The 27,601-nt window shown below is 38.2% G+C and overlaps 1 protein-coding gene across 2 annotated transcripts in view; it reads right to left on the bottom strand.

Moving 5' to 3' along the window:
* The window catches only part of PLPPR1 (phospholipid phosphatase related 1), a 512,674-nt gene that overhangs the window by 301,033 nt on the left and 184,040 nt on the right, over positions 1 to 27,601 (bottom strand). For both annotated transcript variants that reach the window (XM_042964601.1, XM_042964596.1), the window contains exon 4: positions 23,654 to 23,774. The gene's annotated coding sequence lies outside the window, so the exon portion shown is untranslated. The remainder of the gene's footprint in view (positions 1 to 23,653; positions 23,775 to 27,601) is intronic.

Raw genomic sequence — 27,601 nt, 5'->3', positions numbered from 1 at the left:
AAACTCAAACTTACCTAAATAGGGTTTCAAAAGAGTCATTCCTTTTCATTTTTCTTTTTCCGCCTTTTCCTATAAATCTTACAAGTATAACATATCAAGATAATTTTATTACTTTTTCTATTTTTAAAAATGACCCTTAGGTTCATATTCTTTTTCTTATTGTTAACATTTACTGGATATTTATCATGTGCCAAGTGTTGTGCTAAGTACTTTACCTTATTATTGCATTATCTCATTTAATTCTTCAAACAATTCTCCTTGGTAGCTATTATCAGCCTCCCAATTTTATAAATAAGGAAAATGATACTGAGAGGCATTAAATATATTACCCAAGATCATAAGTGATAAAGTTTGAACTTAAACCAATATTTTCATGATTTTAGAAACATATAATCACCATACTATTTTGCCTCCCAGCATCATCCAGGAACTTAGGAAAAGTACCTATTGAATATATTACCTCCCAGGTAAGAGTGAATAACAGGTATATTGCCTTTGTATGGTTTCCTTAAAAAAAAAATACCACAAATTTGGTAGATTAAAAGAATAGAAACTTATTCTCTCACATTTCTGTAGACCAGAAGTCCAAAATCAAAGTGTCAGGGGGGCCACACTCCATTTGGAGGCTTCAGGATAGAATCTACTCCTTGGGTCTTCTGGTGCCTGGTGGCTATCGGCTTTCCTTAGCTTGTGGCAGCGTTTCTCTCTGGTCCACCTTCACATCATCCTCTCTGTGTGTATGTGTCTTCCACATACACACATTCTGTCTCAAATCTCCCTCTGCCTCTCTTTTGTAAAAATGTGTGTGACTACATTTAGGACCAGGTAATCCAGGATAAACTCTTGCCTCTCGATATCCTTCACTTAACCATATCTTTTGTCACCTAAGGTAATATTCAATCTTTTGCCCAATAAGGTAATATTCACAGGTTCTGGGAAATAGAAAGTGAATTTATTTTTTTAGGGGGAGGGCATTTTTTCCATCCTGCTACAACAGGGCAGTCATAGTTCAAAATACCACACTTTCCAGATTAAACACATTGACTCATTGGATTGCCTAGGCTGGTTCTTATGCTCAGTTCTACAAATGCTCAGTCCGTAAAATCAGGATTGTATCATTTAATTTTTTCCTACTTCATGGGCATTTGAATAAATAAAGTGAGATATGATGTGTAAAGCACTTTCTGAATGGTATTATGGAAAGAATATAGACCTAATTCCACATTCTAGGCCCTGGAATCAAACACAGGGATTATATCCTGAACCCTGCTGCTTATTAACTTAGTGACCTTGGTCTTTTCATTTATAAAGGGAAGGTAAGACACCTATTTGACAAGTCTTTTGTCATAATGAAATGAGATAATGTATGTAAAAATGACTGGCATGCTGCCTGGCTCATAGTAAAATTCATCCTTCTTGTTTTTCTCTACTAAAAAAAAAAATGCTATACACACTCTCTGTTATTACTACAAGATTTTATGCAGATAAGCTTATATCAGCAGTTTTCATTTCAAGCAAGAAGGACAAACATAGATAATAACTATTTAAATAATTAATAGGCTGGAACAAACCATTCACTGATGCTATGCATGGGAAATAAGAATTCTCTGCCATGACCTAATTCGCGTCCTTGGTCAATACATTTTCCCTTCTTTGTTCCAGGGAAGATTAACAATATTGTGCAATATAAGTCAGGGCTTGGAAAAGTGTAGCCCAGTAAACTGTAGTTATTGCTACTAAAGTTATTATCATTTACTTGCATTCTAGAAGACACTACTGGCAGTATTACTCTTCACATATAAGAGCAAATAAGAGTGTGATTCAAAGGACTAATAAATAATCCTAAATTCATTCCATTGTAGTTCTAGTCCCTTTTACATCTCTGGCTAAATGGCTCCTTTCATTACTTCTACAGACTGGTAACATCAAGCTTATGGATTTAATTCCTAGGTGACCTTTTACTCATGACCTCTTATATCACAGACTAAAGCCCTGATGTTAGGAAGATATCTCATAAATGGGGGCCTTTGACCAAAAGAAGAGCTTGGTGAAGAGCTATTTTTACTATTTAAAACAAACTCCTACTCTACTTCCCACTATTTAATTGGTGGTTTTTCCCACAGATTCATTCTCCATATTCCTATTCCTATTGAGGGAAGAGGGAGAAATTTCCCTGGGGAATTTAGCACAGTGCCATGCATTCGGCTATGTTCCATGACCTTCAAATATGTAACTCCAACTCCAGCCCAGCCTTTTACTCTCTACCTCTCCTCTTCTCACTTCAGGCCAGTAGCCATAGTCTCTCACTTTTTAAAAAAAAATTTTTTTTAATGTTTTTACTTATTTTTGAAGGAAAGAGAGGGACAGAGCATGAGCGGGGTAGGAACAGAGAGAGAGGGAGACACAGAATCTGAAGCAGGCTCCAGGCTCTGAGCTGTCAGCACAGAGCCCGATGCGGGGCTCGAACCCACAAACTGTGAGATCATGACCTGAGCCGAAGTCAGACATTTAAAAGACTGAGCCACCCAGGTGCCCCAACTCACTTACATTACTCAGGAAAGGAACCATATGTCACTAACAGTCACCCTGAAGACTCTCTCAGCAGACTTAAAGAGCAGCCACTATTCCTTTTCCTGGCCTTCTGAGTTCAGAGCAGAGAGAGGAAAGAGAAGCAGTCTGGGGCTGGGGAGGAGGAAGGTAGTGAAGCTCTCACTTAACTGCTGATACAAAATCTCTCTCAGAGCTGGCAGATGTTTAAAAATGACTCCATTCCGTCAGGAATGGGAAAAGATATTTGCAATGACATATCAGACAAAGGGCTAGTATCCAAAATCTATAAAAAACTCACCAAACTCCACACCCAAAAAACAAATAATCCAGTGAAGAAATGGGCAGAAAACATGAATAGACACTTCTCTAAAGAAGACATCCAGATGGCCAACAGGCACATGAAAAGATGCTCAACGTCGCCCCTCATCAGGGAAATACAAATCAAAACCACACCCAGATACTACCTCACGCCAGTCAGAGTGGCTAAAATGAACAAATCAGGAGACTATAGATGCTGGTGAGGATGTGGAGAAACGGGAACCCTCTTGCACTGTTGGTGGGAATGCAAACTGGTGCAGCCGCTCTGGAAAACAGTGTGGAGGTTCCTCAAAAAATTAAAAATAGATCTACCCTATGACCCAGCAATAACACTGCTAGGAATTTACCCAAGGGATACAGGAGTGCTGATGCCTAGGGGCACTTGTACCCCAATGTTTATAGCAGCACTCTCAACAATAGCCAAATTGTGGAAAGAGCCTAATGTCCATCAACTGATGAATGGATAAAGAAACTGTGGTTTATATACACAATGGAGTACTACGTGGCAATGAGAAAGAATGAAATATGGCCCTTTGTAGCAACGTGGATGGAACTGGAGAGTGTGATGCTAAGTGAAATAAGCCATACAGAGAAAGACAGATAACATACGTTTTCACTCTTATGTGGATACTGAGAAACTTAACAGAAGACCATGGGGGAGGGGAAGGGGAAAAAAAGTTAGAGGGAGTGAGGTAAACCATAAGAGACTCTTAAAAACTGAGAATAAACTGAGGGTTGATGGAGGGTGGGAGGGAAGGAAAAGTGGGTGATGTGCATTGAGGAGGGCACCTGTTGGGATGAGCACTGGGTGTTCTATGGAAACCAATTTGACAATACATTTCATATTAAAAATAATAAATAAATAAATAAATAAATAAATAAATAACTCCAGCTCTTGGGGTCCTTTTATGCTCTATGATGACTTCCTGTTGCATTTTCCTGGCCACAATTCTTCTGACCTGGTAGGGATTCTCCTTCAGCAGGCCATCACAAATATTCTTCAATTTCAGTACCCAAAGGTTCACCATCAATTTCTCCAGTGAAATTCCCCTTGCACTCTGGCAGATACCCTTTTGAGCAGAATATAATTTTAAATGACCCCAGGCCAACATTCTTATGATGGACATGAATTCCATGCTTGTTGCTCAGGATCGAGGTACCTTTGGCCTATTGTTGGACAGAGATGCATTGTTCTCCAGATGCAGCCTGTCTCTGCTTCCATGAGCAGCTTCAGATAGCATCTCCCTCTTTGGTATTCTCAGGCATGGTCAGGCATCAGTCCACAGTGCCTGCCAAATGAAGGAGAGAACCTTCTCCTTCACTGGACCTGAGCTGAAGGAGATACACTCCTCCCATGTTCTCCACCTTCCTTGAATGGGTTAAGCATTAGTTAGCTCTATACAAAGGTATTTTCACAAAATCCTCTCTAGTCTCCAAAAAACTTACCCTTGTCTAGTCACAATATGTGTGAGTTGTTTAGCTCTATAAAACCACTCACTTTAGAACATTCTATCTTCCATCTTTATGCCTTGGTCAAAAGCTAAGATAATGCATCCCATGTTAATATCCTTTTTTAGGGGCGCCTGGGTGGCGCAGTCGGTTAAGCGTCCGACTTCAGCCAGGTCATGATCTCGCGGTCCGTGAGTTCGAGCCCCGCGTCAGGCTCTGGGCTGATGGCTCGGAGCCTGGAGCCTGTTTCCGATTCTGTGTCTCCCTCTCTCTCTGCCCCTCCCCCGTTCATGCTCTGTCTCTCTCTGTCCCAAAAAATAAATTAAAAAAAAAGTTGAAAAAAAAATTAAAAAAAAAAAAATATCCTTTTTTAAATTATTATTAAAGGAATTTTACAAGGTAACCTTCATCTTTCTGCCTCTTGTCCTTCACGTCACCATCTTATACCTGCAAAGGTAAAGTCCTTCCACTATTGCCTTTTATGAATTTATAGGTAATGAGACTTATTTAGCTTCAGGTCATGCAGAGAGATTCATTTGTGAATTTTGTAAGTCACAATCTCATCAGTTGTGCTCTAATCAAACAAACAGCAGGGATGGAAATAACCGGGGCTAGATAAATAAATAACTGAGTTAATTATGAACTTGCTCATTTTAAAGAAACATTAAATCATGAAGGATTATGAATAGCTGGGTAACTGTTCCTGATCTTAATTCCCAGAGTATAGAGCTTAGAGAACTGATACCTAGTTAGTTTGCAAAGCTCAGCTGCAAAGGAAGGGAGTGGCTGGCCTCAGCCTCATTCTCCAACTCTGAACACCTCTGTATCCTGGTGCACAGGGTTCCTTCACCCCACCTGCTCGGTCAGCCCCACTCCCAGGTAGGAGGAATGTATTTGTTTCCTATTGTTGCTGTTACTAATTGCCACAAGTTTAGTGGCTTAAAACAACACAAATTTAATCTTTCATAAATCTGGAGGTCAGAAGTCCAAAATTGGTCTCAATGCATAAAATCAAGGCTATATTCCTTTCTGGAAGCTCTAAGGGAGAATCCAATTTCTTGCATCTTCCAACTTCTAGAGGCTGCCTGCATTCCTTGTCTCATGGCCTCCTTCCATGTTCAAAGCCAAAATGGCCCATCAAGTCTTTCTTATATAATACTGATTTCTGCTTCCCTAGTCACATCCCCTTTTCTAACTCTGACCCTCCCACCTGTCTGCTTCCTCTTTTAAAGATCCTCGTGATTACACTGGACAGTCCTGAGTCATTCAAGATACTCTCCTTATGTTCAGGTGAGCTGGTTAGCAACCTTAATTCCATTAACAACCTTAATTCCCCTTTGCTATGTAAGCTAACGTATTCACAGGTTCTAGGGATTAGAACTGGGACATCTTTGGGTGGGGCATTATTCTGCCTTCCACACAAAGACTAATTCAAAACTACAACAGAGGTTGCCTGAATCCCTCCTTGTCTCCCCCTTCCACTCGAGAAGGCACTATCACTCTGGCTGCCTGTTTGACCCTGGCATTATAACCAGTATCTACTCCATAATCCGAGATGCTAATGAAGAACAGGAGTCTCGTCCTATTTTTGTGAATGCAAAACATTTTACTGGAACACGCAGTCATGCCCATTCAGTTTACTTATTGTCTGTGTCTATTCTCATGCTACAACAGCAGAGTTAAGTAGTTACAACAGAGACAATAGGCCTGAAAAATTCTAAAATATTTTTCATCTGGCCCTGAAAAGAAGTTTGCTGACCTGCAGTATAGAGAGCTGCTCTTTCTCCCTCTGCTTTGTTCTTACTCCTAGATCATAGCCTTTCATGGTCCCTACTGAAAGCCAAGTGTGTGGACTAGAGCCTCCCCACTTTGGTGGACTCTGAACTTCATTTTTCACACCACTGGCCCTGTTAGTCTGCCATAAACTCTAACCAATTTCTCAACCTCAAGGTTGACTGGATCAGCAGCTTTTTTGAGAGAAAAGCAGTGCCAAATATAAGGTTTACTTCTTTTCCTGCATCTGGTTTCCTGAAAATTCTTTCTATGTTAGTATCTCTCCTGTGCCTTCAAAGAAATATTGTTTGTTTTTTGTCTAGCTTTTCTAGTTGTTCTCAGCAAGAAGACTGATGTAAGCAATCTGGTTCACCATTACTAGAAGTGTATTTTTAGTACTGTTATTTAATTTTTGTTGCCTCCAAATATTTGTTGTATTATCCATACTCTTTTAAATTTTGTTCTGCTTTTTGTAGTTAGCTTGTGATTTCTTTATAGCTTTCTTTATAGTACTCTGTCTCTTAAGGATTATGCTTCCTTGCTTTCTGATAAAGAAGTCAGGTTTTATGAAACATTCTTGCTAATCCTATAGTTAATTATTTTCTTAGACAAATTTATCCTTGACCCTTCAGAATAAAATTTCTTCTCCTTGTTTTGTATTAATTAATTACAGCCCTTATTTGTTTAGTTTTATTTTGCTCTCTTTGTCTATCTTCCAACTAGGTAAATTCTATCCAGACTTGATAGTAAATTGCTTGCTCTTAACCCTTCATCTCAGATAAACAACAAATCTGCTAATTAGATTTGTCCTCAACTAGATGGCACATTGATGCATAATTTGCACTCCAAGTCAAATTTTCCAGCAGTTTCTTCCATCTTCTAGTGTATCTTTGCTCTATTCATCTGAAATACCCTATCCTCACTGTTTCATTGTTTCTTATTCTGAACTGAAGTAATTCTTTAAAAATTCCTTTTAGAGCATTTACTGCAATTAAAGTTCTTATGTCTTTCACTTCCTACATTTATCAAGTTACTTTTTCTGAATAAATATACAAAAATGAGGTAGAGTATTTTAGTCATCTCATGGAGAAGCACCTATAATCAGAGCAACTGGTAACTTTTGTGATTGACTGATTGATAACTGCTGGTCCTCTAGTTTAGGAGACAGCTGGAAGAAGTACAAAGTTCCTTCTGAACTTCTCAGATTGGATCTGTTTCAAGAGGTGAAGCCTAAGTACGTTCTTTCTCAATCTGCTCTCTCTGCCTTAGAGGAACTTTCTCTCATATTCTTGCATTATATTCCCCATGAATCTTAGTTTTTTTGTATTGCCTTGAAACTTGTTTTTTATATTTATATTCCTGTTTGGGGATCCTATTTAGGAACTGTGAATTGAAGATCAGAGTCTACCCAGTAGTAGTTCTGCAGAACTGAATCCTACAGTTATTCAGGGATTGGGCAATTCCCTTGATTCCACACAGTTACATGTTTTCATATTCTTCTTAGGCTTTCCATATTCAAAGGGATGAAATGGCTTATAAAATGAGTCACAAAAATGCGAATTGATATCAACATAATTACTTGGCATAAATTAAGCTTTTCTTAAAAATTACTGATTTGTGATTTGGTATTGAGGGATTTGGTACAGTCAAAGATTTCTTCTTCTTTTATAAGAGCTACTAATAAGTTACAAAAGAAGCCACACCGGACATTTTCTACTTCGTGCAATTACATTTGGAGGTTTTGGTGTCTAACAAATAAACAATGAAAACCTGAATTTGAATTGTTTCCTGTAGGATTCAAATGTGTGACCTTGAGCGATGCATCTATCTCTGAACCTCTCCTCTTCCATAAAATGGGACTGATGGTAATGATACAACCTTACCTACTTCACTTGTTTATTAAGAAGATGAACAGATAGAAGATGTAGAAGAACTTAGTACATTTTGAAGCCCTGTTTAAGTTCTTCTCATTTTTTAAACCATTTCAGAATGAAAACTGAGAGCTACTCTTTGCCATTTCATTCCAAAATTGACATAGAAAATCTATAATGTTTCTTTTCTATATGATGACAAGTGTTCCAGGGTAAACAGAACAGCCTAGGAATGATAAAGCTAGTTTAAGTTTTATTTTTTTTTTAATGTTTACTTATTTTTTGAGAGGGAGAGAGAGAGATCAGGGGAGGGACAGAGGGATAGGGGGAATAGGGGACAGAGGATCCAAAGCAGGCTCCTTGCTGACAGTAAAGAGCCCGATGTGGGGCTAGAACTCACAAACCCAGAGATCATGACCTGACCAAAGCAGAAGCTGAATGCTTAACTGACTGAGCCACCCAGGCGCCCCAAAGCTAGTTTAAGCTTTAAAGGTAAATGCCTCCTCCCTTCCCCTTGTGACATGTCTGACATAACAGCAAGCACATCTCTCGGCTTCAAGTACTTTAGGTCCATTCTCTGAACTTTCAAGCAACTTGGAGGAAGCTCAGGCCAAGGCATTAAGGTTAAAAACAAAAACACAGATGACCTGGTGGCTCAGTTGATTTCATCTTGATTTCATCTTGATTTCAGCTCAGGTTTGTGATATTGATCCCCGCTTCTGGCTCTGCGCTGACAGCATGGAGCCTGCTTGGGATTCTGTCTCTCCTCTCTCTGCCCCTCCCCTGATCATGTTCTTTCTCACTCTGTCTCTCTCTCTGTCTCTCTCTCTGTCAATATATAAATAAACAAACATACATACATACATTTAAAAAAAAAAACAGGGGCGCCTGGGTGGCTCAGTCGGTTAAGCGGCCGACTTCAGCTCAGGTCATGATCTCGCAGTCCGTGAGTTTGAGCCCTGCGTCGGGCTCTGTGCTGACAGCTCAGAACCTGGAGCCTGTTTCATATTCTGTCTCCCTCTCTCTGACCCTCCCCCGTTCATGCTCTGTCTCTCTCTGTCTCAAAAATAAATAAACGTTAAAAAAATTAAAAACAAAAAATAAAAACAAAAACAGAAAAAAAACTAACAAGAGCAATACCATAAGAAATCAATTTCAGATTTTCACTTTCAATTGTATTCAAGGGAATTTCAGGCCAGGCACCATGGTATGTCAGGAATTTCTTTCCTTTTTTTTTTTTTTTTTTTTTCTTTTTCCTAGAGGATAATTGAAAACATATATTCTTAGTGCCAATGAAAAAGACTCAACTCTGAGAATACAGTTCCTCATAAAACAGCAGAAGAACAGACTACAGAGGAAGATTAGCTCACTAGAATTAAAGATTTTTCTGTATGTGTTTCAGAAAGAAATATCACTGACTCAGGAGCAAGACTTCAATAATTTGCATACTCTGATAAAGTGGGGAGGGTAATCCTGAAAGAGCTGCTGTTGTACTGTTTGATAGCATCAAAACTGAAAGATACTGCATTGATTTCTTCTCAGAACATTGTGAAATTGATAGTAAATGGATTATTTAAAATGTGAATTCATTTATAATATGCTTTTAAAAATGTAGTGTAACCCCATTCTGTCAAAAAAATGTGAGAAATTGTCTTTAATTAGAAAGAGATTTGTAAATCTTTACTCAGTTTTTACTAGCATTTGTGATTATAAACTTGCTTAGCTGGAGTGTTACAGTTATGAAAATTAGCAATAAAAACTTATGATTCCTCTATCTCCTCTTAAATTTCACCACGTACACAAGGAATACTCATTAGAGCCAACAAATAAAGTGATTACTGTTGCAAAATCCTTATTCTTATCCATTTTTATTTTTTGTTATTTGTTACTGAATGACTTTCCTGGACACCAAAGAATTTTGATAAAGATTTAAATAATTAGAAAGTACAAAAGATTATGACAAGAGAAAAATAATCATAATCTTAATATCCAGAAATAATTGTTGTTTAATTAATATTTTTAACTTTTTTTATGTATACATCCACCCATATGTATGTTTTGCAAAATTTGGTCATATTGTATATTTGGTTTTATTTAACGATTCTCTCCTTTTTACTTGAAATTTTGCAAAAATCAATAATATAGTCAAGTATTCTTCAGAAATAAATTTAATTTATGATAAACAGGTACTAATTTCCATTTATACAACAACATATTAGAGAACTCATCAGTTAAACAGTCTATAATTACTTTTAGAAATAATTATCATGAAACTTTATATGTGGGGCTCAAACTCCGAACCATGAGATCATGACCTGAGCTGAGATCGAGTTGGACACTTAACCAACTGAGCCACCAAGACACCCTCTGCCCATTTCTTAAATGGGTTATTTGTGTTTTGGGTGTTGAGCTTAGTAAGTTCTTTATAGATTTTGGATTCTAAAAAATCAGATGTTCCATTTGCAAATTATTTTCTCCCATTCCATAGGCTGCTTTTTTAGTTTTGTTGATTGTTTCCTTTGCTGTGCAGAAGCTTTTTATCTCAATTAAGTCCTAATGGTTCCTGTTTGCTTTTGCTTCCCTGGCGTTTGGCGACTTGACTAATAAGAAGTGGGTCTGGCCAGGTCAAAGAGGTTTCTGCCTGTGTTCTCCTCTAGAATTTTGATGGTTTCCTGTCTCACATTTAGGTCTTTTGTACATTTTGAATTTGTTTTTGTGTATGGTGTAAGAACGTGATCTGGTTTCATTCTTCTTTTTTAAATTTTTTTTTTTTTAAGTTTTATTTATTTTTGAAACAGAGAGAGACAGAGCATGAACGGGGGAGGGGCAGAGAGAGAGGGAGACACAGAATCGGAAGCAGGCTCCAGGCTCTGAGCCATCAGCCCAGATGCCCTACGCGGGGCTCGAACTCCCAGACTGCGAGATCGTGACCTGAGCTGAAGTCGGACGCTTAACCGACTGAGCCACCCAGGCGCCCCCTGGTTTCATTCTTCTGCATGTCACCGTCCTGTTTTCCCAACAACATTTGTTGAAGAGACTGTCTTTTTTCCATTGGATATTCTTCCTGCTTTGTTGAAAATTAGTTGACCATATAGTTGTGGGTTCATTTCTGGATTTTCTATTCTGTTCCAGTGATATATGTGTCTGTTTTTGGGTCAGTACCATACTATCTTGATGACTACGACTTTGTAATATAGCTTGAACATCGGAATCATGATGCCTCCAGATTTATTTTTCTTTTTCAGGATTATTTTGGCTATTTGGGGTCTCTTGTGGTTCCATACACATTTGGGGATTGTTTGTTCTAGCTCTGCAAAAAATGCTGGTGATATTTTGATAGGGATTGCATTAAATGTGTAGATTGCTTTGGGTAGTATATACATTTTAACAATTTTCGTTCTTCCAATCCATGAGCATAGAATGCTTTTCCATTTCTTTGTGTCCTCTTCAATTTCTTTCATAAGTGTTCTACAGTTTTCAGAGTACAGATCTTTTACCTCTTTAGTTAGGTTTATTCCTAGGTATCTTACTGTTTTTGGTGCAGTTGCAAATGGGATCAATTCTTTTATTTCTTTTCCTGCTGCTTCGTTATTGGTGTATAGAAATACAACAGATCTCTGCATGTTGATTTTATATTCTGCGACTTTGCTGAATTCATGTACTAGTTCTAGCAATTTTTTCATGAGTCTTTTGGGTTTCTACATAAAGTATCATGTCATCTGCAAATAGGGAAGGTTTGACTTCTTTCTTGCCAATCTGGATGCCTTTATTTTTGTTGTCTGATTGCTGAGGCTAAGATTTCCAGTACTATGTTTAATTGTAATGGTGAGAATGGACATCCTTGTCTTGTTCCTGACTGGGGGAAGGCTCTCAGTTTTTCCCCCTTGAGGATGATATTAGCTGTGGGCCTTTCATATATGGCCTTTATGATGTTGAGGTATGTTACACCTCTTCCTACTTTGTTGAGGGTTTTTATCAAGAATAGATGCTGGGGGCGCCTGGGTGGCTCAGTTGGTTAGGCGTCCGACTTCAGCTCTGGTCATGATCTCACAGCTCATGAGTTCAAGCCCCGCGTCGGGCTCTGTGCTGACAGCTCAGAGTCTGGAGCCTGCTTCAGATTCTGTGTCTCCCTCTCTCTCTGCCCCTCCCCTGCTTGTGCGCACTCTCTGTCTCTCTCAAAAATAAATAAACATTAAAAAAAAGAATAGATGCTGTATTTTGTCAAATGCTTTTTCTGCATCTATTGACAGGATCATATGGTTCTTCTTTTTTTTAGAGAGAGATTCATTTTTTTTTTAAGTTTATTTATTTTGAGAGAGAAAAAACAAGTGGTGGAGGGGCAGAGAAAGAGGGAGAGAATCCCATACATGCTTTCTGCTGACAGTGCAGAGTCCAATGTGGGGCTCAATCTCATGAATTGTGAAATCTAACCTGAACCTAAACCAAGAGTCAGATGCTTAACAGACTGAGCCACCCAGGCACCCCAGGATCATATGGTTCTTATCCTTTCCTTTATTAATGTAGTATATCACATTGATTAATTTGCAAATACTGAACCAGCCCTGAAGCCCAGGAATAAATCCCACTTGATCATAGTGAATAATTCTTTTAATGTACTGTCAAATTTGATTTGCTAATATCTTGTTGAGAATTTTTGCAATCCATGTTCATCAGGGCTATTGGCCTGTAATTCTCCTTTTTAGTGGGGTCTTTGTCTGGTTTTAGAATCAAGGTAATGCTGGCTTCGTAGAATAAGTTTGGTAATTTTCCTTCTATATCTATTTTTTTGGAACAGTTTGAGAAGAAAAGGTATTAATTCTTCTTTAAATGTCTGGTAGAATTCCACTGGGATGCCATCTGGGCCAAAACTCTTGTTTGTTGGGAGATTTTTGATTACTGAATCAATTTCTTTGCTGGTTATGGGTCTGTCCAAATTTTTTATTTCTTCCTATTTCAGTTTTGGTAGTGCGTGAGTTTCTAGGAATTTGTGCATTTCTTCCAGATTGCCCAGTTTGTTGGCACACAATTTTTCATAGTATGCTCTTATAATTGTTTGTATTTCTGTAGTGTTGGTTGTGATTTCTCCTTTTTTATTCATGATTTTATCTATTTGGGTCCTTTCTCTTTTCTTTTTGTTAAGTCTGGCTAGGGGGCTATCAATTTTGTTAACTCTTTCAAAGACCAATTCTTATTTCGTTGATCTGTTCTACTGGTTTTTTAGATTCTATATAATTTATTTCTGCTCCAATCTTTAATATTTCCCTTCTTCTGCTGGATTTAGGCTTTATTTGCTGTTCCTTTTCTAGCTCCTTTAGGTGTAAGATTAGGTTGTGCATTTGGGACCTTTCTTGTTTCTTGAGATAGGCCTGAATTGCAATATACTTCCCTCTTAAGACTACCTTTGTGATTCCCAAAGGTTTTGGACTGTTGTGTTTTCGTTTTCATTGGCTTCCATGTATTTTTTTTTATGTCTTTTTACATTTCCTGGTTAACCCATTCATTCTTTAGTAGCATGTTCTTTAACCTCCATATATTTGAGGACTTGACAAATTTTTTGTGTGTGGTTGATAAGTTTCATAGCGTTGTGATCTGAAAATATGCATGGTATGATCTCAATCTTTTTGTACTTGTTGAGGGCTCATTTGGGAGCCAGTATGTGATCTGTTCTGGAGAGTGTTCTGTGTGCACTCGAGAAGGATGTGAATTCTGCTGCTTTAGGATGAAATGTTCTGGATATATCTGCTAAGTCCATCTGGTCCAGTGTCTCATTCAAAGCCACTGTTTCCTTGTAGATTTTCTGCTTAGGTGATCTGTCCATTGGTGTAAGTGTGGTGTTGAAATCCCCTACTATTATTGTATTATTATCAATGAGTTTATGTTTATGATTAATTGATTTACATATTTGGATGGTCCAAGTTGGGGCCATAAATAATTACAATTGTTAGGTTTTCTTGATGCATAGACCCCTTAATTATGATGTAATGCCTTCTTCATCTCTTGTTATGGTCTTTGTTTTAAAATCTAGTTTGTCTGACATAACTATGGCTATTCCAGCTTTCTTTTGACATCTATTAGCATGGTAGATGGTTCTCCATCCCCTCACTTTCAATCTGCAGGTATCTTTAGGTCTAAAATGAGTCTCTTATAGGCAGCATATAGATAGATCTTGGGTTTTTTTATACATTATGATACCCTATGTCTTTTGATTGGAGCATTTAGTCCATTTACATTCAGAGTGATTATTGAAAGGTATGAATTTAGTACCATTGTGTTACCTTTACCTGCATAGTTGGTGTTGCTGGTTGATGCTCTCTGGTCCTTTCTAGTCTTTGTTGCTTTTGGTCTTTTTTTTTTTTCCTCCAGTTAAAGAGTCCCCCTTAAAATTTCTAGTAGGGCTGATTTAGTAGTCATAAACTCCTTTAGTTTTTGTTTGGGAAACTCTTCAGCTGTCCTTCCATTTTGAATGACAGCCTTGTTGGATAGAATATTCTTGGCTGCATATGTTTTCCATTCCATATATGGCTGCATATATATTCCATTCAGCACGTTGAATATATCTTGCCACTCTTTTCTGGCCTGCCAAGTTTCTGTGGACAGATCTACTGTGGACCTGATTTGTCTTCCCTTGTAGGTTAAAGTATTCTTTCCTTTGCTGCTTCCAGGATTCTTTCCTTGTCTGTTTATTTGTGAACCTGACTATGATATGTCTTGACCATGGCCAGCGTCTGTTGGATTTAATGGTATTTCTTTGTGCTTCTTGGATTTTGATATCTGTGTCCTTCCCCAGATTAGGGAAGTTTTCAGCTATAATTTGCTCACATAAACCTACTTCCCCTTTTTCTCTCTCTTCATCTTCTGGAATTCCTTTGTACTAATGTGATGTTTTAATAAATCACTGAGTTCCTTAATTCTTCCATTGTTATCCTTGATCTTTGTTTCCCTCTTCTTTTCAGCTTCATTATTTTCCATAATTTTATCTTCTATACTGCTAATTCACTCCTCTGCCTTGTCCATCCTCATTTTTTATGGTCTGTATTTGAGCTTGCATCTCAGTTATAGAATTTTTTATTTCAGCTTGACTAAATTTTAGTTCTTTTATCTCTGCATGAAGAGATTCTCTGGTGTCTTCTATGCTTTTTTCAAGCCCAGCTAATATCCTTACAATTGTTGTTTAAAATTCTAGTTCAGATATCTTATATCTGCATTAACTAAATCCCTGGCTGTCATTTCTTCCTATTCTTTTGAGGTGAATTCCTCCAACTTGTCATTTTGGAGGAAAAAACACAACAATAATAATAATCAAATGGAATAAAAGTTCAAAAATTTAAAAATATTGGGGTGCTTGGGTGGCTCAGTTGGTTAAGTGTCCAGCTTCAGCTCAGGTCATGATCTCACAGTTTGTGGGTTTGAGGCCCGCGTTGGGTTCTGTGCTGACAGCTCAGAGCCTGGGGCCTGCTTCAGAATCTGTGTCTCTCTTTCTCTCTGACCATTCCCCACTCGCACTGTCTCTCTCTCCCTCTCTCAAAAATAAGTAAACATTAAAATTTTTTTTAATTTTTTTTTAAATCAAATTTTTTTTTAATTTTTAAATCAAATAAAGGAAGCTAGATCATAGTTGTGTGTTTCTCTGTTTTTCAAGAGAAGATTGATAGAAAAAGGAGAAAAGAGAAAAAAGAGAAAAAAATTAAAAATTAATGAAACAGAATTTAAAAATAAACATTTTTCTCCTTCTGTATCCAAGAAACAAAAGAAAACGAAATAAAAGAAAAACAACAACAGAAGCAATAACAAAAAAAAAAAACGAAAATACAAATGAACAAACCAAAAAACCCAAATGAAGCTAGATCCAGTTTCCCCTAGAGGTGAGACCTTGCAGCAGTCTATGGTCAGTAGACTAAGCTCCTGGAAGGGGTTTGCGCTGATCTTCTGAGGGAGGGGCCTGCTGCTCTGATTCCCAGGCTGACTTGCCCTAGTGGAAATGAGCCTCAAAAGCACAGAGGGGCGGGGCTTGGTGTAATGGCTCCATTCTCCACTTGGTGGCGCTGTTTAGCTCACTAGGGTCAATCAGTGTTGGTGGGCTAACGTTGAAAATGGCTTCATCTGCTCAATACTCTGTAGAGTGGGAAGTTCGGGCCATCACAGATGCGAGATCAGTCATCTCTCCTGTGTCCCCCACTTCCATCAGTTCCCCACCTTCCCCCGTCTGTGTCTGAGCTATCTGCCTACCAGGTGGCACCTCTCTCCAGTGTTTTATCTCAGGTGCAGCTATGTTTCAAAACCCTACACACTTTGAAGACCCCCAAGGTTTGGACTTACAGTGATCTTCTGGGGGAGGAACTCACTGTGCTATAGCCAGGGCCAGCTTGTCCCAGGAAATGGTCACTCCACTGTGCAGTGGCTCAGAGTTTATGGTAAGTCCCAATGCATAGCCAGCGCCAGGGTTTGCTGCCCTCAACTGGTGTCTCTGTTCCTATATGGGTGAACATGGCCGCTTGATGGAGGCTGCCAGGTCTTTTGCCCACGGAGAGGTCATATCACCTGTACCAAATGCACTCCAAGCAGGGAAACCTCTTCTTCCTGTATGACCCAAGGAATCCTCAGACCACACTGCCCACTCCTGAGGCTCCACCCCGCTTCCTCACTGGAGCACCAGGGGTTGACCTCTGAAACTTCAGACTCTACTCTGCTGTTTATAAAAAACTGGTGTATTGAAACCCTCTCCTTTTTACCCCATCAATAGTTTTGGGGAACAGTTTTGTTGTACAGTCCCCTGTGTGTGTTTTCACTCTTTCTCTCTAGCTACTTTCAGGGGGAGTGTTTTCTTGTACAAACCCAATGCACTTCTCTCTCTCCCCCTTTATCTTCTGTCTGAAAAGGGCTCCCTCCCCTCTGCAGCACTAGAGCTCTTCTCTCTCCCAATTCACGTCTCCACACCACATACCTGCCACATTACCTCCCTCAAATTATGCAGAATGTTCTATTAATCCTCAGATCAATTCCCTAGGTGTTCAAAATGGTTTGATGTTGATCTAGCTATGTTTGAGGGACAAGACAAGCCCAGGGTCCTTTTACTCTATATCACATGTTTTAAATGAAGTGTTGATTTTTGATGTTTCCCCTGACTATAGATACTCTCATACCAAGATCTAATAAGTCCTGATTCTTATGACATTTACTGAGAACCCAAAAATGTCTGCAGAGGACTTTGAACAAGCTTTTTTTTAATGTTTATTTATTTATTTTGAGAGGGAGAGCATGATGTAGGGAGGGGCAGAGAGAGAGGGAGAGAAAGATCCCAAGCAGGCTCCATGCTGCCAGAACAGGGCCTAAGGCAGGGCTCGATCTCACAAACCATGAACCCATGATCTGAGCCAAAATCAAGAGTCAGATGCCCAACCAACTGAGCCACCCAGGAGCCCCTGAACAAGCTTCTTGTACTTTATATGATAGGTCACTGAGAACAGGATATCTTGGGCCCTTCCAACTACATCATCACTAACACTGAAACACCTCCAGCATTTTCCTGCCTCAGTTTGGATATTATAGAGTATTTTAGTAACTATAATGTGTTTGTACCAGAGTATATGTGTTTGTGAATAAAATATTGTCATTAATAAAAGTTATTAAAAATAACTTCTATGTCCACGTGATTTATCCTCCTCAGACCTAAAATATCTATAAATATAATTTGTATTTATTCTCGCTAGAATTCAATATTTTATGTAATTGTTGGAATGTAAATGTTCATGAGGCAGCTGGGTGGCTCAGTTGGTTAAGCGTCCAACTTCAGCTCAGGTCATGATCTCATGGTTAGTGAGTCTGAGCCCTGCAACAGGCTCTGTGCTGGAACCTGGCTTGGAGCCTGGAGCCTGCTTCAGATTCTGTGTCTCCTTCTCTCTCTCTTCCCCTCCCCCACTTGTGTTCTGTCTCTCAAAAATAAATAAATGCAAAAAAAAATTTAAAGAAAATAAATGTAAATGTTCAAGGATAGAAAGAATGAGAAGGAAAAAGGAGAGAACATGAGAATGATATGGTTGATCACTGGTTGAATTAGTAGATGCCAGGAGGCTATGCAAAAAAAAAAAAATGCTTAAAAGATATTTGACAAAGTACAACATCCATCCATGATAAAAACCCTCCACAAAGTAGTTTTAAAAGGAACATACCCCAATATAATAAAGTCCATATGTGAAAAACACACAGTTGACATCATACTCAATGGTGAAAAAACTGAGATCTTACCCCTAAGATCAGGAACAAGACAAGGATGCCCACTCTCACCACTTTTATTCAACATAGTACTAGAAGTCCACAGCAATCATGCAACAAAAAGAAACAAAAGCCATCCAAATTAATAAGAAAAAAGTAACACTTTCACTATTTGTAGATGACATGTACTATATATAGAAAACCCTAAAGACTCCATGAAAAAACTACAAGAATTGATAAATGAATTCAGTAAAGTTGCAGGATACAAAATCAACATGCAGAAATCTGTTGCATTTCTATACACTAATACTGAAACATCAGCAGAGAAATTAAGAAAAGATTCCCATTTACAACTGTGCCAAAAATAATAAAATACCTTGGAATAAACTAAACCAAAAAAAGGAAAGACCTGTACTCTAAAACTATAAAACACTGATGGAAAAAAACTGAATATGACACAAACAAATGGGAAGATATTCCATGTTCATGGATTGGGGGAAACAATATTGTTAAAATGTCCATACTAACAAAAGCAATCTACATATTGAATGCAATCCTTATCAAAATGCCAACAGCATTTCTCACAGAGCTAGAACAAACAATCCTAAAATTTGTATGGAAACATAAAGGACACTGAATAGCCAAAGCAATCTTGAAAAAGAAAAAAGAAAGAAAGAAAAAACCTGGAGGTATCACAATCACAGATTTCAAGATACACAATAAAACTATAGTAATCAAAACAGTATGGTACTGGCACAAAAACAGAAACACAGGTTGATGGAACAGAATAGAGAGCCCAGAAATAAACCCACAATTATATGGTCAATTAATCTTTGACAAAGGAGGCAAGAATATGCAATGGGAAAAAGACAGTCTCTATAACAAATGATGTTGGGAAAACTGGACAGCTACATGCAAAAAAATAAAATTGGACCACTTCCTTACATCATACACAAAAATAAACTCAAAATAGATTAAGGACCTAAATGTGAGACCTGAAACCATAAAAATTATAGAAGAGAGTACACTCAGTAATTTCTCTGACACAGCTGCAGCAATATTTTTCTAGATACATTTCTGAGGTAAGGGAAACAAAAGCAAAAATAAACTACTGGGAAAACATCAAAACAAATAAAAAACAAAATTAAAAGGCAACCTACAGAATGGGAGAAGATATTTGCAAATGATATATCTTATAAAGAGTTAGTATCCAAAATATATACAGAACTTCTATAATTCGACGCCATAACACTACTAATAATAATCCTATTAAAAATGGGCAGAAGACATGAATAGACATTTCTCCAAAGAAGACATACAGATGGCCAACAGACACAGGAAAAGATGCTCAACATCACTCATCGTCAGGGAAATGCAAATCAAAACTACAATGCACCTCACATCTGTCAGAATGGCTAAAATCAAAAGCACAAGAAACAGCAAGTGTTGGCAAGGCTATAGAGAAAAAGGAACCCTCATGCTCTGTTGGTGGGAATGCAAACTGGTGCAGTCACTGTGGAAAACAGTATGATGGAATTTCCTCAAAACATTAAAAATAGAACCACCATATGATCCAGCAATTCTACTTCTGGGTATTTATCCTTTTCTTTGGAAAGTATCCTTTTCTTGGATAAATACCCAAAAGTAGAATTGCTGGATCATATGGTGGATGGAGTCCATCAGGCTCGCAATCTCTCTCTCTCTCTCTCTCTCTCTTTCTCTCTCTCTTAAAATAAATAAATAAACATAAAAAAAAAAAAAACCTTGTTCAAAGCTCTCTGCAGACATTATTGGATTCTCAGTAAATGTCATTAGCATCAGGACTTATTAGATCTTGGCATGAGAGTATCTATAGTCAGGGAAAACATCAAAAATCTCTTTAGAGGAATATAGGACTATTTAAAACTTTGCTTTAAATAAGTTGCTGGCCTTTCTCATTTTTGATCATGTTTTAAGAATAAGGTCCTGACCTAGCATCTAATTTCCCATGCTAGATCTGTGATAAAGTCTAGAAGGTAATGCTGCTTAGCTGGGTATTTAATTTTTCCAATACAAACAGAGAAATAGAGAAACAGAATGAAGCAGACAGCTGTGGGGTGTGTAACAGAGAGAAAGAAAGAAAGAATTTCCATTTAGGTCAGGTTCCTTTTGAAGACAGCTACACTTTTCTGCCCTTAAATTCTATGAGAAAAAATACATTTTTTTGAACAAAATATCCCTCAACATAAATTATCTCTGAAGTTTCTGCCAGTTGCAATCAAAACAACATTGAGTAAAACACTAGCCAGAAATAATTAATCTCATATCTACCTATTGGACCACAGGTATGATTCAAATATTCTCCTTTATTAACATTAGATCTCTGAATATCCTGGTTTCCCCTAAAAAGACCTCATGCTCTAACATTACTTTTCTAACTTTCTTTGCTAAAACAAACAAGCAAGCAAAAAACACCACTAAACAACTTTCTATTATATGTATACAATGTTCAAAACTAGAGCTCCTTTTTTATGAGATAATAGTGGTCATATTAAGGTATTACACATTGAAGTATGAATGCCCAATAGGTTAAGCCCCCCCCCCAGAGATATTTCTCTTAGATATACAGTTTTAATTTCTAATTGTTGAATTTTATGTAGTGGGAAGGACTGATAATGACATTGTGATTCCTCTCAAGTTTAACTTAACCCAACAGACAAGAAATTACTGGTTTTGGAACCATATTTGCATTCAATGCAGTAAGAACCTGAATTTCCCTGTAAGTTAATTTCCTCAGCCATGAAATAAGACAAATGTCTCCCTTTCAGATTTGTAGAAACAAATAAGGGAGCATTTGTAAATCACAGAGCCAGTTTGTGGTGTTCAAATCATATACGTGACTAGTTATCTTAGTTAATTTATTTGGAAAGGTGTGGGATTTGCCTTACATTAGAAGTCACCTGCTCCACCTTTTATTAAAGACAGCCCTCAAGTCATCAGGGAATGTCTTGGCTTAGGGCGGTCTCACAGCAGCATGAGGAAATGAAAGCCTACAATAAGGAATGGTAAACACTTAGCATAACCGCCATCAATCCTAGCTTCTGTGTCTACAGCAGATACTACTAACTGATGGAGCACTCATTCTCACTGGCCAGAGACACGGTTTCAGAGTTTCAAAAAAGTAGTTCAGGCAACCACTCCTAAGTAATCAGAGCAAGCACTGAGATTAAAGCATTTTGCCATTAACAGTACAGGACAAAGATCAGCAAATTTTTCTGTACAGAGCCAGAAAGTATTTTTTTATTTTTCTGCCATATGGTCTCTACTGCAGATACTCAATGTTGCCTTCCTAGTATGAAAGCAACCATAGACAGTATATAAACAAAGGGGAGTGGCTGTGTTCCAATAAAACTGCATTTACAATAATAGGCAGTGGGCTAAATTTGGCCCACAGGCATGATGTTTGTCAACTCCAGGTCTAGAGCCTCTCCTAAATTCAAGGGGAGGGACCCTGGGTGGCTCAGTCAATTAAGCATCAGACTTCAACTCAGGTCATGATCTCAGGGCTCCTGAGTTCCTAGGGCTCTGAGCTGTCAGCACAGCCTGCTTCGGATTCTGTGTCTCCCTCTCTCTCTCTCTCTGCCCCTCCCCCACTCATGCTCTGTCTCTCTCTCAAAAATAAATAAACATTAAAAAAATTTTTTAAATCAAGGGGAGTCACTATAATGACAAATGCTGCTGAAATAATTTCAGGAATTTGCAAAGGAAATATTTTGGCAGGCTGGCAAGGTGAGGGATGTGAAAATAGCCCTGAGACCTGAGAACTTCCTCTTCTTAATTTTACCTGAAATCCTGCTGAGTCCATTATTCTCCCAATTCTCAGAGATTGTAGAGGTCAGTGTGCCCCATTTCTCTTGGACCTCAGCTGATTCAGTATGTCTGGTCCAGGTGTTTACATCAATGTTAAAATACACCAGCTGATGTCTCCTACCCAGGCCACTTACTATTAATGTTAGATTACCACTGGGCTTTAACCTTGAGTTTGAGGTTCCTTCCCACTTAACTCATAATCCAAAATATCACTGGAGACTCCCATTGCCTCATCAATTAAAGAAACCCTTTAATAAAATGGTATTGCCTCCCCCATAACCATGCAACAAACTGAGTTACAGAAAAGTACTACCAAAACCTTCAGCTTTCTCTTGGAGAATCCTCACACTGAGTCCAATGTTATACTTTCTTCAACAGGGAGAAATATGGATAGTCAGCTGTATGACATTGGGCAAGTCATACTGAGCCACAATTTCTTCATCCATAAAATAGAGATAATAACTTCCCTACTTATTTCATACAGTTGTGTGAGACTCAAAGGGTACCTTTTTTTACTTAGGTTTATATGTCATGAAAGCCACATCAGCCATTAAAACATTTTTTAGTCTGCCATTTACCTCCACCCATATCACCATAGTTAGTCACAACCATCAAACTTCAGGGCTATTATTGAAGGAATATATCTGCTAATGCAATGTTCCTTCCCAAATCAGAGATGTTTGTCCTGATCAATGTCCTACCTTCTTCATTCATCACATGACAGAGTATGTAATGGTCTGCAGATGGATCCTGGCTTTCATTGCCTTTTGGTGCCAAGACTCTTTCAACTATCCAGCATCAGCAAATCCGAACAACTATAAAGTTACTTAAATCCTACATGTCTATGCCAAGGAAGGTGATGATAAAAAGTTCTAAAGACATAAAGAACTGAAGCAGTAACTATTGCTTGGAAGTGATAGGTAAGAATTATTTACCATAACACCTTTGACTTGGGCAAAAGAGTCCTTTAAATTCCAATTGAAGTCCCCTTCAAGAAAAATGAGTAACTAATAGTTTTATTATAAAATCAAAGCTGCTAGGGCACCTAGGTGGCTTAGTCACTTAAGTGTTCCACTCTTGATTTCAGCTCAGCTCATGATTTCATGGTTCATGGGATTGAGCCCCACATTGGGCTCTGCACTGGCAGCATGTAACCTGCTTGGGATTTTCTCTCTCCCTACCTCTCTCTCTGCATCCCTTCCCTGCCCACATTCTCATTCTCTCTCAATAAATAAATAAATAAATAAATAAATAAATAAATAAACAAACTTAAAAAAAATCAAATCAAATCAAATCAAAGCTGCTGTTCTCCTTCCAAAGTTCCTAAATTGCATGAGAATAGTATATTCAATTTCCTGGAGAAATTCAGATTCGGCAACATTCCCAGATACTTTGAAACCATTCATTTCAGAACAATCTACATTCTTCACACATGCATTTATCAAATGATTATAAATACCACCCTTTTGGTGTCAAAAGGGATCCGTGGCAATAGTTTCTGCCAAGGTCATTTAGTTCCTTTGTTCCTCAGTTTCCCCACCATACAAACACTACTTCGGCCTTTGTAAAGTAGGATTTATAAATATCTGCTTTCTTCCTCATGAGGGTATAAAAAGGAATAAATGGAACAATACCTCTGAAAGTACTTGGGAGCTGAAGGATCCATGCGGCCAAGTCCAGCAAACCTTCTAAATGATCTCCTACAAGTTAAGTAGGAAGGATGATCTCTTTGCAAGCAGAATTTTGCACAGACTTCTGCAATGGAAAATCAAATAATGTACCCTTTATTACCTTTGCTTTTCCTCTCACTTAAGAGTTAGCTGCCTTTTATTAAACATAGTCTCTGCCATTCAACGGTTTTCCTACTATTTGCTCATAAACGAACAAGGTGACTAACTTTACTGTGAAAAACAGGATATAAATTATTCTTACAAAGTACATCATGTTTGCTCTTCACAGGGCATGATGGTTATAATTTGTACATTCAAAAACTTGCAGTATGTTTGGCTATTTTCCAAAATGGGGAAAAATAAAGCTCTTTCTGTTCAGCTGCTTAGGTCTAGATGTTGGGAAGGCCTTTCATTTTGCATAACACTCAAGGTGATAAATCCAAGACCCTACTCTTTTCATCATAAGGGGCTATGAGTGTCCTGTGCTGTCAAAGTGGAAGATCAGCCACACAAGTCATTTCAGATGGGCCAAGTGAAGTGTCAAGGCACACACAGCATTACTCCTGCTGGAGGGTCGAAGGCCATGTCTGTAGGGAGCCTTCATAGACATTATGGGTGAGCTAAAACAGAACCTCAGCAGTAGCCATCACTCAACTTGTGATGGACAGTCTGCTGGTTAAGTTGATGTCCCTCAACTCATGGTTCTGGCCTTGGAAGGTGCTCAATTCAGCAGAGACTGGGTATTCCATCAGACCTTCTCCTACAGTGAAGACTCTCCAAGCATGGAGCCCACTGGCCTCCTCCCCAGGCTCCTTTCTCTCTTTATTCTCTGGGTTTCCCCATTCCCAGGTTGGGGACTTCTGACTGGTCAACTTTCCTCTTAATTTCTACTGTGTATTGATTAACTTTGTGCACTGTTCCCTCAGGACTTAACGTCTGGATTTCTGAAATGCTTTTTTTCCTCTCAAACAGCCTGGATCTTGCACATCAGAAGACTGGCCTTTCACAAGCGTTTCTCTGAATTGGGCCACAAGAGCTAAATTTAGAAGACAAAAATTAAATAGTTTCTCTTTTATAATAATCCCATCATTCTTAAAGTAATGAGTGTCTTTAGCTGAACTGGGGAAAGGTGGTATATTATCTCCTTACATCAGTTAGTGCTCTTCGGAGTCTTTCCGGACAGGCGGCAGGCCCAAACAAGGTGATCCTGTTCGGATTTTCATCTCTTATGCCCAAGGACTTGCCCACAGACTAAGCAGCTACTTCCCATTCATAAAGAGACCCAGAGAGAGCCAGGACACTCTCTGGCATGGAGCCATTTCCCCTATTACCCAATGTGTCACATTAAGCAATATATTTCTGTGAGATACAGCTTTAAGAGCTTTTCTGAAACATGTCAAAGTGCTCCTTGGAAGTCATAACAAATATATGTAACATATACATGTATTTATTCTTGAATTAATGAGAAAGCATAATTTGAAAGTAGGCTCCAAACAAAAAGCTATAGATATAATAACCACCCTATACCCGCCAAAGAATGTTTCTCAAAGAGTGTTACTTGAGCATAAACAGATCTGGTAAACTCTCCAGAATAATAATACCTCTTCTTTATTAAAAATGTACTCTGTACCAGTGCTTCACATATGATAACTCATTTAATTCACCCAGAACTCTGAAGTAAATATCTCCCCATTTCATTTGTAAAGAAATTGAGACAAAAAGATTAAATAACTTCCCTAACTACATACAGCCAGTAAAAAAGTCAGAATTCAAACACTAGTTTATTTGACTCAGAAACACACATCAGAATCAACTACAGAGCTGGTTAACAATACAGAAGTCCACCCACCTCCAGTGGTTGTCACTGAGTCCTAGGGTGAAGGTCACTATATAGATTAAGCCCCCACTCAGGTTCTAGACTACCTCAGTTTAACATTCTGAGCACTGCTCTTGGTAGTTTCCTGATCCTGGAACATTTACTTAACTTTTCTGTGCTCCCTTTTTTCATCTTTAAAATAGAGAGGAAGAGAATTGTAATAGTGTCTTCCCAATAAGGTCATTCTGAGAACTAAATGTATTAGCATATGTAAGCCACTTACATACATCACATGGTAAACACAGTATTGATCAAACGCACAGTATGTCACATGAAACAGTATATTTGTGTGAGATATCAGATCAGATTTGAGAATGACTGTGCTGCATTCTTCTCTGACTTTAGAAGAATTCATGGGGATAAACATCTAATCACAAGCAAAAATTGCAGGACATTCTCACCTTTTTATACCACCAATATGATGTAAGAAAATCATATGTACTAGTCATAAGACACTTGAAGAATATATTTTTAGATGTGCTATAATATAGAGTAACATAGAACAATTACTCTTTTTAAGAAAAAGCAATACTTTTATTGTCATAGTAAAAATATTGACTGAGGTAATAGGGAGCATAAAACCAGAACATGGGGGTGAGAATGGGAATAAAATTATAATGTGTTTTTTTAAAGACTTTTTTAGAGAAGTTTTAAGTTCACAGCAAAATTAAGAGGAATATATAGAGATTTCCTATATCCACCTTCCCCATTCTCAATATCCCCAACTAGAATGTTATACTTGTTATAACTCATGAACCAATACTGACACATCATGATCACCCAAAGTCCATTGTTTACCTTGGGGTTCACTCTTGCTGTTGTACATTCTTTGGGTTTGGACAAATGTATAATGACATATACCCATCCTTACAGTATCATAGGGAGTGTTTTCACTAATCTAAAGTCCTCTGTGTTCTGCCTGTTCATCCCTCCCCAACTCCCAATCACTGACAACCAGGGATCTTTTCACTGTCTCCATAGTTTTGCCTTTTCCAGCATGTGATGTCATTGGAATAATACAATGCATAGCCTTTTAGGTTGGCTTCTTTCATTTAGTAATATGTATTTAAGATTCCTCCACGTCTTTTCATGGCATGATACTTCATTTGTCTTTGGTACCCAATTGTATTCCATGTCTGGATGTAACAGTTTACTTATTCATCCGCTACTGAACTTTGATTGCTTCCAGGTATTGGTAATTATGAATAAAGCTGCTACAAACATCCATGTGCAGGTTTTTGTATGGACATAAATTTTCAACTCCTTTGGATAGATACCAAGGAACATGATTACTGGATTTTATGTATGGTAAGAATATGTTTAGTTTTGAAGAAACCACCAAACTATCTTCCAAAGTGGCTGTACCATTTTTCATTCTCACCAGCAGTGAATGAGAGTTTCTGTCACCTGGCGTTGTCAGTGTTCCAGATTTCGCCATTCTAATGGGTGTGTAGTGCTATCTTGTTTTAATCTCATTACCTTGATGACATATAAAGTGGAGCATCTTTTCATATTTGCCACCTGTATATCTTCTTTGGTAAGGTGTCTGTTAAGGTCTTTGGCCCATTTTGGAGGTTGTTTTCTTATTGTGGAGTTTTGTGGGTTTTTTTTTAAGATTATTTATTGGGGTGCACGGGTGGCTCAGTCAGTTAAGCATTTGACTTTGGCTCAGGTCACGATCTCATGGTTCATGGGTTTGAGCCCCGCACCGAGCTCTGTGCTGACAGCTCAGAGCCTGGAGCCTACTTCGGATTCTGTGTCTCCCTATCTCTCTGCCCCTCCCCACTCTCACTCTGTCTCTCTCTCTCTGTCTCTCTCTCTCTCTCTCTCAAAAATAGATGAGTGCTAAAAAAAAAAAAAAAAAAAAGATTAGTGCCTGTCGGGGAGGGGCAGAGAGAGAGAGACACACACAGAATCTGAAGCTCAGAGCCTGGAGCCTGCTTTGGATTCTGTGTCTCCCTCTCTCTGTCCCTCCCCTACTTGCACTCTGTCTCTCTCTCTCTCAAAAACACAATGAATAAACATTAAAAAATAAA

This window comes from Panthera tigris, chromosome D4, assembly GCF_018350195.1.
Source record: "Panthera tigris isolate Pti1 chromosome D4, P.tigris_Pti1_mat1.1, whole genome shotgun sequence".
NCBI classification, from domain to species: domain Eukaryota; kingdom Metazoa; phylum Chordata; class Mammalia; order Carnivora; family Felidae; genus Panthera; species Panthera tigris.
Note: the sequence above shows the minus strand (reverse complement) of the source record. Positions and strands in the feature narration are given on the sequence as shown.